General features: G+C 43.1%; 1 long non-coding RNA gene across 1 annotated transcript; it reads right to left on the reverse strand.

Annotated features, from left to right (window-relative positions):
- On the reverse strand, positions 1-17,913 carry LOC310762511. The gene is made up of 3 exons (XR_014548045.1): positions 17,739-17,913; positions 14,614-14,782; positions 1-445 (listed from the first exon to the last, which is right to left on the reverse strand). It is a non-coding gene; the product is annotated as an uncharacterized lncRNA (long non-coding RNA).
- Between the last annotated feature and the right edge of the window lie 545 nt (positions 17,914-18,458).

Genomic DNA, 18,458 nt, shown 5'->3' on the forward strand with positions numbered 1-18,458 from the left:
AGGGTGACATATGTTTTTCAGCAGCTGTTCATGTATATTCAATGGGGAGTAGTCTGGCAGCATGTGTTCGCACATCTGTTTGCTAAGTCAGAAATTGAAATGCACTTTAGAACTTCTTCCAAGGAGACTCATAGGTCTTCCTCTCCAGCAGTAAAAAAGCCAACTTGGAGACACAAATATAGGTACTATATAGGTCTTTGAATGTTCTTAAGCTGCAGATCCTGAGCTTCTGTGTCTAGCAGTGAAGCCTTGGACACCTTGGTGTTCTGGAAAGCTGGAATACATCTTTGCCCAAGATGAATTTTCTCCAAGCAGTGATGCAGAGTCAACAGTGACTGATGTGCACACACCCAACACTTCTGTGTAACACGATGCTGATGTAATATTGTTCATTTAACATGAAGGGGGTGGGAATCCTAATTCCACCAGAGTTATGTTGTGAGCTCTGCAAAGAAAATACCCTTCTGTATAAATGTGTCAATGCTGTAAGCTCTGTTCTTCCATGATTAATGAGCTGGGCATAGAACAAATTTGTATTTATTAACGCAGAACTGTTTATCCAGAGCTGCAGTCAGATTTGGTTGAACTTCTTCTTAGAGATGTCACTGGAATGAGAAATGAAAGCCAAGATTCTTTTTCTTTACAGCCTCTTTGCGTGCTCAGCACTTTCTTACGAAAGGCATGCTTGCTGCATGTAGGAGGGGAAGGGAAGGGAAAGGCAGAGTCACAAATCTCACGTCTGCTGCAAAGTCTCTCTGTCATCAACCTGAGTGGGAGCAGTACCTAGGCATTGCTATACAAGTTTGCAGACAGATGCAGAGCTTGGACCAGCCTTCACTGTGCCCCATCAGTCAGAATTCTTGGCCCCTCTGGTGCCTTTAGTGCCATATCACATTGATGCCCTGTTATGGTGACTTCTCCCTCACTTCTGATAGAGTCACACTTCTCTGAATTTTGCCATGCAGTTCTCCAGCCAATAAGATGAGACTGAAGAGACCAATATAGTGGTACCTTGCTTCTCAATTGCCTCGGTACCCAAACAACTTGGAACCCAAACACTGCAAACCTGGAAGTAAGTGTTCCGGTTTGCGAACTTTTTTTCATAAGCCTAACGTGCTCCGTTTTGAGTGTTACGCTTCTGATTTGAGTGTTATGCTTCCAATTTGAGTGCCACACTTCCATTTTGAGTATTACGCTTAGGTCTGTCTGTTTTTGTTATTTATTTTGCATTTTTGTTTTTGAGGCTCTTTTTGTTTTGTTTTTTGTGACTGTGTGGAACCCAGTTCAGCTACTAATTGATTGATTGATTATTTGACTGCAGCACATTGTTTATTGCTTTCATTTTATGGATCAATGGTTTCGTTAGATAATAAAATTCATGTTAAATTGCTGTTTTTTTAGGGGTTGTTTTTAAAAGTCTGGAATGGATTAATCCATTTTGCATTACTTTCTATGGGAAAGTGTGCCTTGGTTTTGGAATGCTTTGGTTTTGGAATGGACTTCCAGAACGGATTAAGTTTGAGAACCAAGGTACCACTGTAGTGGGGCCAGTGGTCAAGAAGATGGTTTCTGCATGTGCTGTAGAGGGAAGTGAGGGGCAGATGCAGCTCATCCATCTTGGAAGGAAGCCCATCAAAGAGAAGGAAAACTGATCCTAAACTTCTGAAATATACTTGGTGTCCTGTAGTGATTTCATGCTCTTTATTGCAGCTTGTAAAACAGTGATTGGCTTGCCCCCCAAACCTCATGCTTTTAGATACATTATTTACACAACGAGTCCGGTCTGATTGGCTGATTCTACTTCCCTCCTGGAGCCTGATTGGTCTTGCAGGCCAATCAGTTGTTGCATTCTACAATCCTACCAGCCTAATAGGCTGATTAACTTCCTCCTGGGGCCTGACTGGTCTTTTCCTGCAAGCCAATCAGTTGTTGGATTCAAGGATCCTACTTGCCTATTGTTCTAGGATCCAAGCTTAGTACATAACAAGTTCTGTTGCCTTGTGGTTTATCTTCAGGAGAAGAAAAGACTAAGGAGTAAACCCTACAGAAATCTGGAGTGGGGTCCCTAAGACATTTGGCTAGTGCTTGTATGCTTCCTTACGGCAACTCCTGAAGCCAAGCTGGTACCAAACATATTGTTCTGTTTTCCTTTGGACTACATCGGCAATGCCAAGAAGGAGAATCTTGTCATCTGGGTAGCGTAGCCCAGGACCTCCACACACACAGCCCAGGCTTGTGCCTCAGGGAGGTCACTTCAGTACTGCTAATGCAGCAATTTGACTTCACCCCTGGAAACACACTCCATTGTCTTTCGAGACAGATGGATATCAACAATCTCCAGCCAAGTAATGTGTCCAAAATGCTTATATGTGGGTAAAGCATACATAAAAATGTGTACAGTGAAAATGACATACAAAAGTATTTAGGAACACTGATTCCCAAAAATGACTATATTGGGCAAAATCGCATACATCAATGTGTATATTAAGAGAATTGCACCCTAAAATGCTGGGAACTTAACAAAATGCAAACTGATGTGGAAATATGGAAAACTGGATTTAAAATGAAATTTTACCCTTCAATAGGCTTGGGGAGATGGGTGGTAGCCCTCTACCCTTTGGAAGCAAGAGGATGGTTTTTCAGTTCTGGCTTTGGATTACATGACCTAACTTGAATTTGGCATATTTTAATATTTTGCGTGCTAAGCACTTGTAAGTCCTACTGATGTGAGTAGGAGAAAACTACACATGTACTTAGGGACATGGGTGGCGCTATGGGTTAAACCACAGAGCCTAGGACTTGCCAATCAGAAGGTTGGTGGTTCGAATCCCCGCAACAGGGTGAGCTCCCATTGCTCGGTCCCTGCTCCTGCCAACCTAGCAGTTCGAAAGCACGTCAAAGTGCAAGTCGATAAATAGGTACCGCTCTGGCGGGAAGGTAAACAGCGTTTCCGTGTGTTTCTCTGGTTTGCCAGAAGTGGCTTAGTCATGCTGGCCACATGACTTGGAAGCTGTACACCGGCTCCCTCGGTCAGTAAAGCGAGATGAGCGCCGCAACCCCAGAGTCGGCCATGACTGGACCTAATGGTCAGGGGTCCCTTTACCTTTACACATGTACTTAATTCTCCCACTGAAATCAATTAGACTTTTTTCTAAGTGATTGGTTTTGGGGGACTAGATGCAAAATGGAATAGAACTACTGCACCTTGAATAGTTGTATAGAAGAGGGTATTTCAGCACACATGTTACTCCTGTTCAAATTCTCTCTTCTATAAAACTATTCAAGGTGAAGGAGCCCACCCTAGAGAGCAGCTGGGCAACGTCACTGGAACATGTTCTATATTTATATTACCTGGTCTTGTTCAAGTCCACTTTTGTTGTTTTCAATTAATTAATATGTTCTCTTGCATCTTCTTCCATACCAATTTTCTACTTATTGCTTGGAGTATTTTTCCCAGTATTGCTATTAACCCAACTTGCTGATAATTTCTCCAACCTTTATTTTAGCACATCTTGAGGATGGGGATGATTGCCGTAATTGTTTCCTTCTACCTCACTGTGGTTGGTCTGGTTCACTCTGTTGTTTTTCTATTGAGTCTGAATTAAATAGGACATCCATCATTTGCAAACAATAGTGGGCTAAATTAATCCCGGATGAAACTCTACTGGAGCAAATGAAGTTGCTGCCATTCTACCTTTGCTCTGCTCTGCTTTGCCAATCAAACAGCTTGTTGGAGTAGTGCCAGTGCTTACCCCCCCTTAAAAATAATGTTTAGGGGTACTCTCATTTTGACTCAAGAAAATCACCATTTTATAGTTAATATCAGGAAAAATAAATACAGTAAATGGACAAAAGTATTCACAAAATGTTTAGGGGTATGTGTCCCCCCCAGAAAAAAGCACTGAATAGTGCTAATCATAAACACAGATTTCCAGCAATTAACTTCCAATTTCCTTTTAGCCTCTAATATAAACAATAACCAGCAATGTATAGTAAAGTTCTTCTTCCAAACATGTCAGTATGGGAGAATGTTGTTTGGTCGGCAACTGTTTTTTGCGAGTCTTACATTTTCCCCATTTTCTCTCATCATAAACCATTGCTTGACAAGTTGACAAACTGCTGTCTTAATGGAAATTTTTGGTGAGACAATGTGATATAGTGTGGCACTGTGTGTGTGTGTGTGTGTGTGTATATATATATATACATACATATACATATACATATACATATACATATACATATACATGGATGCAGGTGGTGCTGTGATCTAAAACCACTGAGTCTCTTGGACGTGCTAATCAGAAGGTCGGCGGTTCAAATCCCCACGATGGGGTGAGCTCCCGTTGCTCAGTCCCTGCTCCTGCCAACCTAGCAGTTCGAAAGCACACCAGTGCAAGTAGATAAATAGGTACTGCTCCAGCGGGAAGGTAAACGGCATTTCCGTGCGCTGTAGTTTCCGTCACGGTGTTTCCGTTGTGCCAGAAGCAGTTTAGTCCTGCTGGCCACAAGACACGGAAAGCTGTCTGTGGACAAATGCCGGCTCCCTCAGCCTGAAAGCGAGAAGAGCACCGCAACCCTATAGTTGCCTTTGACTGGACTTAACCATCCAGGGGTTCTTTACCACTTTGTATTTTCCTAGAAAATCTAGCATTTTAAAAACCGGAGGTCAGACCCAAAGTTTATTTAGATCGCAGTGGGTCTACTCTGCTCTTCCCTCAAGAAGGAATGAAGGGGGGGAGGGGTTTAATACAAAATAAATAAATAAATAAATGTAACATCTTGCTGCTGGTAAATAAAAATGGTATCACAAGCTGTTAATAGCAGGAATACAAGGAGGGATTTAACCAATAACTCACCCTAATATTGTGGCCGCATTACCCAACAGCCATCTTAAGTGAGGGTGTCTGTCACTGTATGTTGAAATGTTGCGTAATGTCCAGTAGTACAATTGGTTGTAGAAACGATATGAAGATACGGCTTGTATTCCCCAAGAGATGCATAGGCATTGATGATCATGTTGTTGTTGTTTATTGAATTTATACCTTGTGCTTCCTCCCCAAGGAGCCCAGGGCAACAAACAGACACACAACTTAAAAAACCAAAAACAAAGCAAAAGAATTATTTTGGCATAATGAAAGTTAATGTCTAGACTGTTAGGAATGAATTCTCCAAATCTCATCCATCTATTGCTGTGTATAAAGCAGTTTGTTTTAAAAAGAGAATTTAGAGCAGACTTGTTAAATCTTTATAACTGATGTGCGCAACACATCCTTGCAAATTTCAGAGATCGTAAAATGAGAAGATCTGGAATATTCAACAGCAGTTATTATTTATCAGTAACTCACAATGATGTTTGACTTCTTAATAATTGACTTCTTCTGCAATTGATGTCGGGCTAATGTGTTGTTAATATTCTAAATATCATTTTATAAAAGAGAAACACTCAACAGAACAATAATAATAATAAAAAATGCTAGCCTGAGTGGAATTAACTTTTATGGTCTGTATATTGTCTGTCTCTTCCAGTAGAAGATTAGTATTGCATAGGGAAAGCATGAAAACATCCATAAAGCATAATTTATTTTATGCCATCCTTTCACCTCTCAGCAACATGATACATAATTAGATTTTACTGATGCTAAAATATGGTTTCAGGGTATGGGCTGAAGGCGCATGAGGCCACTATCTTGCTGCTGCTTAGCAGGTCTGGTGCTGGTCATTGATGGGAGAAATTACCTCCTCAAAACCACATGCCCAGAGTTCCTTGACCATGACAGAACAAAGTTTCAATTTTTCCCCATGGTGGAGAATGGTTTAAACATTCCATTTCTTGCACTTCTTTGTTCTGGTCACTGCAATATACAGTGGTATCTTGGGTTAAGTCCTTAATTCATTCCGGATGTCCATTCTTAACCTGAAACTGTTCTTAACCCGGAGCACCACTTTAGCTAATGGGGCCTCCCACTGCTGCTGCGCTGCGGGAGCACGATTTTTGTTCTCATCCTGAAGCAAAGTTCTTAACCCGAGGTAATATTTCTGGGTTAGCGGAGTCTGTAACCTGAAGCGTATGTAACCTGAGGTACCACTGTATCTTGGAGTGACTTTTCCCTAACAAGTGGCTGTCAGAGTTTAGTTAGCTCTTAACCACCATTCTATCCTTTATCTCTTACTCTCTTTGGGGACACTATCTGCATTGTGTCAAATGTTGCCGTTCTGCTTGTGCAACAGATTTCCACTTGCACAATGTTGCTGTACCTCAAAATCTGCTCCAGAGGTTTGGAAGACCCCTTAAAAGAAGATTTCTTTGAGGGAGGGGACATGAGGAGAGAAGAGGAAGGTGAAGTCCCATTGCATGTGTCAAACACTGTTTATGTGAGATCAATCAATTTGTAACTTAAGGATTAATTCCGTTAGTGTTAAAGTCAACTAGCCAAGATGGGTGGAGGTGTTGCTTAGCAGCCAGGAAGAGTAGCATGATCTTCACTGAGGTGGCACATGCCCTGATTGGCTGCATAGTTCTGAGTGGGTTTTTTCTCTGTATGTTGAGTTGAATGTATTCCTGCTGTGTACAAGGCCTTAGAATAACAAAAATCTGGTGGTTTATTTCTCCTCAGATTATACACTGTTTTGTTCAGTTTCCTTAGTAAAGTAAATACTTTTCTCGTTGGACTCTCTCTGCGTTATTTTAGAGACTCTATTAATAGTCTCTGCAGTGCTGGATACAACCCGCTTTGTAATCCACTTTGAATTATGTATCCACTTGTGTGTTCAGACCTTTAAACCTCCCCCTTAAATAAATTCAGACAAGACTCAAATTTTGGTCTGGTTTTGGCAGAATTTAGGCCACAACTTTATTGATTACAGCAAGTGAGTGGTTGCATAGGCTCTGGTTCGACTAGCTCCCTGCACCGTTGCAGGTAGCGCTGACCCAGGGCACCAGCATAGGTCAGCCTAGGGTGAACATCTGGATAAGCGGAAAGCTGGGAACAAGCTATCTCTGCCACCCAAATGCCCCCCTGGACTCAGGCTCAGGCACAACCCCCTCACAGGGGTTGACCAAACCATCGAGCCCCTGGATTCCTTTAATGGAATACCCTTCACATAGGGATGGCGAGAGCGTTCTCCCATCCCTATCACCTGAACCAGAGCCTATCCGCAACCTTACAAGTTGTGATGATTTGCTACGCGGCAGGTGAAACCCAAATGGCAACAGCCAATCAGCCAAGTGGGGGAAATTCCTGCCGTGCCCCTGTCCCAACGACAGACGACACACGACGGCATAGCAATGTCAAGCGCAAAGCCCTAAAAGTAGGGAGAGGTGGGCGAGTGTTCCAATGGACGCATCAAAAGAGGAAGCTCTGGGTCACATGCAGAGGTATATATAGGTCCCTTGATCCGTTTAGCATGCGTCCCATTGGCCTGATTAAACCCAGCATCAAGGGACCTACCAACTGGGTGTTGTGGCTATTCAATCGAACCCACCCACAACACAGGGTTTGGTTGCCAGGTCTCATCGCAAGGGAGGACCCGATTTCTAATAACTATTGCCAGTGTAAGAGTTGAGACACTGCTTGCTACCCATAACCAAGTCACATGAAGGAGGAAGCAGAGCTTTATTTATTATTTCTCTGATAAACAATAATAAAACAGAATGGCTTAGAAAGGACACCATGCATTATCTATTTCACCCTTCAACCTGAGACTGCATGTTACATTTTGGAACAAAGTAAGAGAAAAATGTTGAACAATTTGGGCTCACATTTCATAGTTCAGAGAGTCACATAAAATTCCTGGAAAATCACATTAGAATGAAATATGGGAAAGAAGCGCTAGAACATCTTTAAAAGCAAACGTAAAAAAGGGAACTGCATAAGATTTATTAATATTATGTTGCGCAACTTCTCATTCCAATGGGGGTGGGTGGGTGAATTTGGGATTTCTCTCTCTCTTTTTCTCTCTCTGTGCTTTTTTGAGCGCAGCAGCATAGGCTAGAAACACCAGTTCCTCTTGCACGTCAATATATTGACGGATTGCTGTTAAACAGCTGCTGTTTTGAGTTGCCAGGTCTCCAAGAGGGGCCTTGTGATGCCAGAAGATTGGCTCTGGTGATAGCAAAAGTGGAGACTGTGGATGATGAAAACAAAACAAAAAAAGAAGGGTCTGGGGATGTTCAGTCCAGATAAAATGTTGCTTGCTTGCTTCCATCTGGCTGAAAGTTCTATTGATCCCAAGTGCTGGTTCATAGAGTTGGTAGCATTTGTCCTTCATGGGTTATTGGCCCATGCACCCTGGCCTTGGGACTCTTGCCTGTCTGCGATTACCATGTGTCTTGGTCCCACATGCATTTGCTTCATGTGCACCCCTATCATTCCCCTTTGCTACCCTTTCTCCTCCCTTGCCACCTCCTAGAGCCGTGACCACCTACCTGGTCAATGGTCAGGTCTGCAATGATGGGAGTCGGAGTCTAACAACTACTGGTGGGTGCCATATTGGCTATCCCTGTTCTAGAGTAACCAGCCTGTTTTTCTACGTTCAGCCTCATTTTAGAGATCTGTTTATGTGCATTTATTTATCTATTTAGAAGGTTGAGCAAGTGCTTGATCTCCAAGAGGTGTGCAATATAGATAATGTGGTGCTAGTGGCAGGCAAGAACCACAGTCCATTCTGTTTTCAGGCAGGCAAGAGCATGGATGCAGTAGTTATGCTCTTTTTACAAAAGTTTTGAAGTTCTTGCAAGCTTCAAGGCCTTGGCCATTGTGGCAGAGCCAGAGTTTAAATTTGTGCCTTTCTCTCTTCAGAATTACGCTTCATTGCAGAGGAGCAGAGGAGTACGGCGTGACATGACCTGTGGCTTTGCAAAACAAATTGCCGGAGACTGGGCAATCATCAGAAATAGCGAGTGGCTCAATTGAAATGCTTTTAGTCCATCTCCGAACGCATTTGTTTCATTACACACAGCCAGCTGCGTCATTAACATCTTGTTCCATGCTGAAATTTGCTCTAATATACAGGCCAGACTAACAAGAAAAAGTATGCGAGGCTAGTTAGGCTTTTGCTTTTATGAAATGTTTCTATGGTGTCTGCTGCATTTGAAATGCCACGAAGAGATTGGGGCTTAGGACTTTTTGTCCTCAGATAAATCCATTCCAGGAAAGTGATAAGCTTCTCATTAAAGCAGCTACAGAGCACATCTCAAAAATAATTCCTTATGTGTTGGTGTGTGTGGAAGTCTTGCTATCAAACATACTAAACAAGGAGAGAAAAAGTCTTCATTTTTAATCCTCTTCCACTAACTTGCTTACCAGTTTAAAGGACCCAGTACAGAGAAGGCAGGCACTATTTGCAATCTGTTGATGCAGTAATTTTTACTCTTTTACTGTTGATGCAGTAATTTTACCAGTACAGTGGTACCTCGGGTTAAGTACTTAATTCGTTCCGGAGGTCCGTACTTAACCTGAAACTGTTCTTAACTTGAAGCACCACTTTAGCTAATAGGGCCTCCCGCTGCCGCTGCGCCGCTGGAGCACAATTTCTGTTCTCATCCCAAAGCAAAGTTCTTAACCCGAGGTACTATTTCTGGGTTAGCGGAGTCTGTAACCTGAAGCATATGTAACCCGAGGTACCATTGTAAAAGTAAAATTAATGTACCCTGTATTGTTACTGAAATGTAGGTGGGTTCCCACGAGGCAAGACACAGTGATAACAACAAGAACCTTTACTGAACTAACAGAACTGGACAACAAGGGCAAAGCATCTGCTTATATACATTTCTGAAGGCCTAGGCCACTCCCACTCCCACCATGATTGGCTGTCTAAGATTCCAAGCTGCGAATCATGACTCAGAGTGTAAGGGCCAATGGCAGAGGCCCAAATCATGAGATGTTCTGTGATTGGATATCAGGTATCGAATCAGAACACAGGGGCTCAGAATCCTTAGTCCAGACTGAAGGTCAGGCAAACACAGACCACTGAATACATAACAGTTATGCTACGCTTTAAGAGGAGTACAGTGATATAATCTGTTTGAGGACACTGGTGGGCATGCTTTCAACAAATTCAATAATCAAATTTCATATGGAGTGGGGGAAGTAAACAGTGCTTCAAATGTGAGATGTAGGCACCTAGAAATTGCTGGATATTCATGAAGATGGCATGAAATCACTTAGTCCTAATCCCTAATCTGCATCACTCAAGGGGGTTAGGATAAGCCAAGGTCCTATCTGCCAAGTTCTAGTAGTGGCCGGAGGCTCTGCCACTGTTGAGGCTAATGTTGTGTTCATTGGGGTGGCTCCGTAGGAATGGGGGATGAATTCAATTCAGTTTATAGTTAAAGGCAAACCTACACAACTCACACTTTCTGAAACCAAAAGAGCACCCTTCTTCAAAATTTGCATTTCTTTGAACTTTGCAGTTCAGTTTTCCAGCCAAGTAATGTGTACCACAATTGATATATTGGGGTAAAGTGTGCATAGAATTGCATGTATTAGTGAAGATGACATTTTAAAAAATGTGTTATATTAGAGGAAATGCTTTTCAAAAAAAAGTTTGCATTAGTCAAAGCTGCATACAAAAATGTGCATATTAGGAAAAATGTGCATTAAAAATGCTGATAAATTTTCATGAGGAATTTCTTTGTAAAATAAATAAATAAATAAATACCCAACCTGATGTGGAAATGCGGAGAACTGAATTTAAGAATGTGAACCTGTGAGAAAATGACCATGGCACAACTGCTAGTGGCGGCAGTTTTCCCAATGGCAATAGCCTATGACAAAGACCCAAAGTGGGGTACTTTGGGGTGCAGCTGGAGTGGGCTGCTGTTGCCTTTGGATCTGCTAGAAGGGTCCAGTCCTTGGGATGGTCAGCTACAGCTGCTCTTATTTGCCATAAACTGAAACAACAGCAGCAAAACAGAAGTGGGGAGCCTGAAATGAACTAGAGGTTGCTCGCTCCCGGGCGGTTTGGTTGGCACATCTCAGTTTGCTCTTCAAACTCACTTGGATGCCATGGCAATTCCTTGCCCAGTCAATGTGGACAGAGGCACAGCTATCTTATTATTGCACAGCAGTTATCCTTCATATGGGGGCATGGTGCCAAATGTTCCTGTTGCCTGCTTCTATTCTGGGCACATTAAGTGGAATGCCAGAAGGAAGGCAGCACAAAGCAAACAAACGGTGCTGGTTGTCAGTAGGTCACTCTGGCCAGAGTGCTTCTCTGTAAGCTTTATGATAATTCAGTAAGTTTCTGTCGCCTGCTCCTATAATGTTAGTATCACAATCATTCCCAGAGAAATCACTGCTTAAAAACACAGCGATGAGCATGTGCTTGGCTTGACACTGTAGCTATAGCATGTGCTATTTGCTTGCTTGTTTTTTGAAAAAAAAGAGAAAACATTTGTATTACGATATGATCATACACCTTTCCACTTGTAATAGGTTACACAGCACCAAAATGTCAAAATATCTTCTTCCCACCCATTACAGCTAAAGTATAGGCCCCTACAGGTAAGCATACAAAATATATATGCAAAAGAACAGCAAATCAGGATCTGAGGAATCAGAAGAAACGACAGACAGTCCAGCAATATGCTTGCCATAGTGCTCCACAATAAAACAAATGCTCTGTTTAAAAAAAGATAAATAATTTGTAATCAATTCATTTTTATTCTACTATTACTCCAAGGAGCTCAGGGTTGTATACATGCTTCACCACAAATTTTGTTCGCACAATAACCCTGTGAGGTAGGCCCTGCTGAGAGGTAGCAATTAGCTCAAGGTGATGTCATTAACTTCACAGCCACATGGGGATTTGAACCTGTGACTCCCTGAGCCTAGTCTGTCTATGAACCTGCTTCTACATACAGTGGTACCTCAGCTTAAGTACTTAATTTGTTCTGGAGGTCTGTTCTTAACCTGAAACTGTTCTTAACCTGAAGCACCACTTTAGCTAATGGGGCCTCCCGCTGCCACTGCATGATTTCTGTTCTCATTCTGAAGCAAAGTTCTTAACTCGAGGAACTATTTCTGGGTTAGTGGAGTCTGTAACCTGAAGTGTATGTAACCTGAAGCGTATGTAACCCAAGGTACCACTGTACAGCGGGAGCTGCGGGAGGCCCATTAGCTAAAGTGGTGCTTCAGGTTAAGAACAGTTTCAGGTTAAGAACGGACCTCCAGAACGAATTAAGTACTTAACCCGAGGTACCACTGTACACACACCCCTAGCTGGAGAAAGAATGTTCTCCCTTTTAAAGAAGTAGGAAACAGAAGAGTTAAGTGCTTTTAGTTTCTGGATGTTAACAAATAGCTGCACTAATTGATTCTGAGGTGTAATTATAACTGCAGCTTTCAAATGCCAGATTACCTAGTGGCAACAAACATAGCCACTGGATCATGAAGGCTGTAACGAGATTAAAGTGCCCTGTCATAAAATTAACTGATTATAAAAACCATACTGTCTGCTTAAGGCAAAACAAGTAAAGGGGGGAAAAATTGCTTAGCAAACACTGTGTTATGTCATTGTTGAAGGTGAAGCAGAGCTGAGGCTGTTAATGTCAATGCTATGGCGATTTTGTCTGGTCAGAGGTGGGAATATATTCTGCCTCCCTCCTTAGATTTTATCCAGCTTTCCACTAGCCAGATATCAAGGTTTTCGAAGTTCAGAGGCAACCTGCACCAACCAGCCCCAGTGCTTTGGAAGTGTTGAAGGGTAATAACTACCAGGATACTTTGCTTGAAGCAGGTCACGTACAGTTAACTCCCCTTGCTAGTTGCCCTTTGAACTTCTCTGTCTCTGCAGCCCTCCACGTCTGTATTATTACACTTGATCTTAGCCAAAAGGCTAAGACGTGGTGCTCGCTTTGGCAGCACATATACTAAAATTGGAATGATACAGAGAAGATTAGCATGGCCACCACGTCTATATTATTGACTGGTGGTAGGAGAACTAACAGATAGCATGAGGAAGCTATACAATTATATTACGATACACTCATTTGACTGCTGGGCATTCAACTTGTGGGTTCAGGCTAGGGATGTTGCTTGCCCCAAGACAAATTGGGATCTTTGAGTGTTCATATTTATAAACTGCAAAGCCTTGGGCTTCCAAGAGCTCCGTATAAACACTCAAAAACCCCAGTTTAGCTACTAGGCTGGTCCATCTAGCGCAGTATTATCTATGCTGACTGACCCCAGCAGGCATACTTGGAGATGCTGGGACCTTCTGCATGCAAAGCAGATGTTCTTCCAATGAGTGGCTCCTGTGTAGTGATGCAGGCCTAAGTATATTTCTGTAACAGCTAGAAGTGGGGAAATTTGTCAGTTTCACTGTATTTCCATTTCTCATTTCTCGGTCTTAAGTTCGGTTCTCCAAATACAGTGGTACCTCAGGTTACATACGCTTCAGGTTACAGACTCCACTAACCCAGAAATAGTGCTTCAGGTTAAGAACTTTGCCTCAGGATGAGAACAGAAATCGTGCGGCGGCAGCAGGAGACCCCATTAACTAAAGTGGTGCTTCAGGTTAAGAACAGTTTCAGGTTAAGAACGGACCTCCGGAACGAATTAAGTACTTAATCCGAGGTACCACTGTATGTGTAATAGTTAGTGATTTTTAAAAAAGAAATCCTCAGCATTTTCATGCCCATTTATCCTACCATACACGTTTTTTTTTGTTTTGCAATTTTGCCTACTAGACACGTTTTTATAAAAATGTTTTCTCCAACATAATGCATTTTTGTACGTTGTTTTTCACCAGTAGGTGCATTTTTGGACCCATCACTTGGTGGAAAACTGCATTTCAAACTTCAGAAAGGCAGGAAATTTGAAGGATGGCTGTGTTTAGGTTTGAGTGCAGATTAGCTAGATAGGCATTTAAATTTGAACTGCACTGATTCCTCCCTTCTCTTAGCAAAAACCTTATGATGTTGCTTTGGCTTTAACCCGCTGTTCACCCAGCAGTCTCTGTATGCCTCTCGTCCCATCACATAGTTTCCTTATTTGCACTTCATGTACGTATATGGCTCTTTGTTAAAACTATTATATATATTCATTTGCCAATTAACTTCAGATTCAAGCAGCCCCTAATTCATGTTGCAAGCTCTGTGGAATAGCTCAGAAATGGTTGTGAATGAATATGTATGGCCAGAGTGGTGAGCACAATTAATGTACTTAAAGATGTTAAGCAGATGTTCGTCATTAAGTTTGACATTGTGGGAGTATTATACACGCTGTAATCAGTGCTGAATACTGTACATTTTAATCAGTCTGATACCGCAAAACACAAACTGGAGAGAGAAACAATAAGAACACAAAATAAGCATAATATCCAAAAGGGATTTATAAAGTGAAAAAGTTCAAATGAAATACAATCTGCAATCTCTACTAATGCTGGTACCCTAATTAAAACGATCCCTTTGAGGCAGGCTAGACCAGAAAATAATTGATTTAGATATTTTCAGCTAAAGATGCCTTTAGTCCAATCCCTTAATGCAGAGCCCATGAGGGCGAAAGCAATTATTTGGGTCTTCCTTGCACTTTTAAATAGTATATAAATCTCCAATTATCCACCCCTGCCAATCTATATCTTATTTGTCTGGATGTGATATTTCACACTGACCTTTATTGAAGGCTCTGAGATGAGATTAAGCGTCCTGTGGATGTGCAGAAAATCTTGTCCCTCTCCTAATCAAAATCCAGCCAGAAAGGGATGGTTCAGATTTTGGCAGCTTTAACAAGAGTTGCAGCATCTTGCTGATCATCAGTGCCTCCTTCATTCACCACTTCTCCTGATTAAAAAAAGAAACATAACTCATCTTTCCAGAGCACTTCGTTTGCAAAAGTCTGTGATATTTTTAACTTTTGAGATAGGTTCAGGGGAGACAGTGCTCTGCTAACAGAGCTCTAATCATTTGTGGGGCATGCCAAGTGTTCTTGGCAACATCCGAGAAGGAAAAGTGATAAACCTACTGACCCAAAGTACAACACATGCTTTTTGGTGTTGCATTTCTGCATCTTAGGAACATAACGCTGGTTTTATACTGAGTAAGACCATTAGTCTATTTAGCTCTGTGTTCTCTAGGTTAAGTGGTGGAGCTTCATGCTCTAGCACCGGCTGGGGCATGGCTGGCACGCGTCCTGGGGGCATGACGTGTACCCTGGGGGTGTGGTATGCATACCGGGGGTGTGGCGTGCCGTCCACAGGGCATGGCGCATGTCCTGGGGGCGTGGCACCCAGCGTGCACGGGAGCAGCCGCGATGACACCCCACCAGGATCGCGCTGCTGGGGGCAGTGCACTCCCCCCGTCCCCCCCGTCCCCCTCTTCCTCCTCTTCCTCCTCTTCCTCTTCCTCCCCCCGCCCCCCTCTTCCCCCTCTTCCTCCGCCAGTGTCTAGGTTGACTGATCGTGACTCTCCAGGGTTTTAGGCAGATAACATTCCCAGAAAAGTTTTCAGTGTTTGATTCTTAATACAGTGGTACCTCGGGTTAAGTACTTAATTTGTTCCGGAGGTCCGTTCTTAACCTGAAGCACCACTTTAGCTAATGGGGCCTCCTGTTGCTGCCGCACCGCCGGAGCCCGATTTCTATTCTTATCCTGAAGCAAAGAAGTTCTTAACCTGAATCACTATTTCTGGGTTAGCGGAGTGTGTAACCTGAAGCGTACGTAACCTGAAGTGTATGTAACCCGAGGTACCACTGTTGTTGTTGTTTAGTTGTTTAGTCGTGTCCGACTCTTCGTGACCCCATGGACCAGAGCACGCCAGGCACTTCTGTCTTCCACTGCCTCCCGCAGTTTAGTCAGACTCATGTTTGTAGCTTCGAAGACGCTATCCAACCATCTCGTCCTCTGTCGTCCCCTTCTCCTTGTGCCCTCCATCTTTCCCAACATCAGGGTCTTTTCCAGGGAGTCTTCTCTTCTCATGAGGTGGCCAAAGTATTGGAGCCTCAGCTTCACGATCTGTCCTTCCAGTGAGCACTCAGGGCTGATTTCCTTAAGAATGGATAGGTTTGATCTTCTTGCAGTCCATGGGACTCTCAAGAGTCTCCTCCAGCACCATAATTCAAAAGCATCAATTCTTCGACGATCAGCCTTCTTTATGGTCCAGCTCTCACTTCCACACATCACTACTGGGAAAACCATAGCTTTTACTATACGGACCTTTGTTGGCAAGGTGATGTCTCTACTTTTTAAGATGCTGTCTAGGTTGGTCATTGCTTTCCTCCCAAGAAGCAGGCGTCTCTTAATTTCGTGGCTGCTGTCACCATCTGCAGTGATCATGGAACCCAAGAAAGTAAAATCTCTCACTGCCTCCATTTCTTCTCCTTCTATTTGCCAGGAGGTGATGAGACCAGTGGCCATGATCTTCGTTTTTTTGATGTTGAGCTTCAGACCATATTTTGCGCTCTCCTCTTTTACCCTCAATAAAAGGTTCTTTAATTCCTCCTCACTTTCTGCCATCAAGGTTGTGTCATCTGCATATCTGAGGTTGTTGATATTTCTTCCAGCAATCTTAATTCCGGCTAGGGATTCATCCAGCCCAGCCTTTCGCATGATGAATTCTGCATATAAGTTAAATAACCAGGGAGACAATATACAGCCTTGTCGTACTCCTTTCCCAATTTTGAACCAATCAGTTGTTCCATATCCAGTTCTAACTGTAGCTTCTTGTCCCACATAGAGATTTCTCAGGAGACAGATGAGGTGATCAGGCACTCCCATTTCTTTAAAAACTTGCCATAGTTTGCTGTGGTCAACACAGTCAAAGGCTTTTGCATAGTCAATGAAGCAGAAGTAGATGTCTTTCTGGAACTCTCTGGCTTTCTCCATAATCCAGCGCATGTTTGCAATTTGGTCTCTGGTTCCTCTGCCTCTTCTAAATCCAGCTTGCACTTCTGGGAGTTCTCGGTCCACATACTGCTTGAGCCTTCCTTGCAGAATTTTAAGCATAACCTTGCTAGCGTGTGAAATGAGTGCAATTGTGTGGTAGTTGGAGCATTCTTTAGCACTGCCCTTCTTTGGGATTGGGATGTAGACTGATCTTCTCCAATCCTCTGGCCACTGCTGAGTTTTCCAAACTTGCTGGCATATTGAGTGTAGCACCTTAACAGCATCATCTTTTAAAATTTTAAATAGTTCAGCTGGAATACCACTGTAGAGACCTATTATTTGTGGCGCAGCATCCCTTTTGCTTATGTTTATTTTTGATCCTGATTTATCATGTCCAATGGCTAGTAAAGGTAAAGGGACCCCTGACCATTAGGTCCAGTCGTGGCCGACTCTGGGGTTGCGGCGCTCATCTCGCTTTATTTGCCGAGGGAGCCGGCATACAGCTTCCGGGTCATGTGGCCAGCATGACTAAGCCACTTCTGGCAAACCAGAGCAGCACACGGAAATGCTGTTTACCTTCCCGCCGGAGCAGTACCTATTTATCTACTTGCACTTTGACGTGCTTTCGAACTGCTAGGTTGGCAGGAGGAGGGACCAAGTAACGGGAGCTCACCCCATCACAGGGATTCGAACCGCCGACCTTCTGATCGGCAAGTCCTAAGCTCTGTGGTTTAACCCACAGCGCCACCCTCGTCCCTTCCAATTGCTAGTACAATAAAGTTATTTGGATTGGATAAGTGTTTGACGTTGTATCGTGTTTTTGCTATTTTTTTTTTGTTGGGAGCTACCCAGAGTGGCTGGGGCAACCCAGTCAGATGGGCAGCATATAAAAAATAACAATAATTATAGCCCTACACCTGGAGCTTCTGTGGATTGAACCTGGAACCTTTTGAAGGCAAGGTGGGTGCTCTGCTTCTGAACTACAGCCCCTTTCCCCAGGTGTGTGACCTTATTTGTAAGGATGCCAATGGGCCACAGATCCACTTTCCTCTGACAATGGGAGCTCCTCCGCCCCATTCCCAGGCAGCTGCATCTGTTGCAGTTAAGGATCAGAGGGTGGGGGTGTTTTCTTCCTGGCTATTAGAGCAAGTTGCATGTCTTTTCAGCTGGGACGTTGTTGTAGGAAATGGGAGCAGGCAGAATGGCAGGAGCAATGATACGGCACAGGGAAACCTAATGCTGGGCTGTTTTTGCCAAGATATAGTCTACACTGGTCTCAGTGGTGTCATTATATCCTCTGCTCGCACATAAGCAGGAGATCAGCATGAATTGTCCAGACGCAAAGGTCAGGTGTATTTGAGTGCATTTGCCACCTCCAGGTCACAGCCCTTTGCCTTTGCAAAACATGGCAAGTCCAGCTCTTCCCAGTCGACATCCCTGGTTTTCTTTACAGATTTTTGGTGTATGGTGAAAAGGGAATGAGGCTTTATTAAAAACTCCAGCCATTGCATTTCTTTACTGAATGAGGCAAAAAATACCCAAGGGAATCCTAACTTGCCACGCCTTGTATATTTGCAAAACTGCCACCTCTAATAGCTAGGTGGCAGCATTCTTGAGTCATGTTTGAACAAGAGCAT

The sequence above is a fragment of the Podarcis filfolensis genome, assembly GCF_964270895.1.
Source record: "Podarcis filfolensis genome assembly, chromosome: 5".
Classification (NCBI taxonomy): Eukaryota; Metazoa; Chordata; class Lepidosauria; order Squamata; family Lacertidae; genus Podarcis; species Podarcis filfolensis.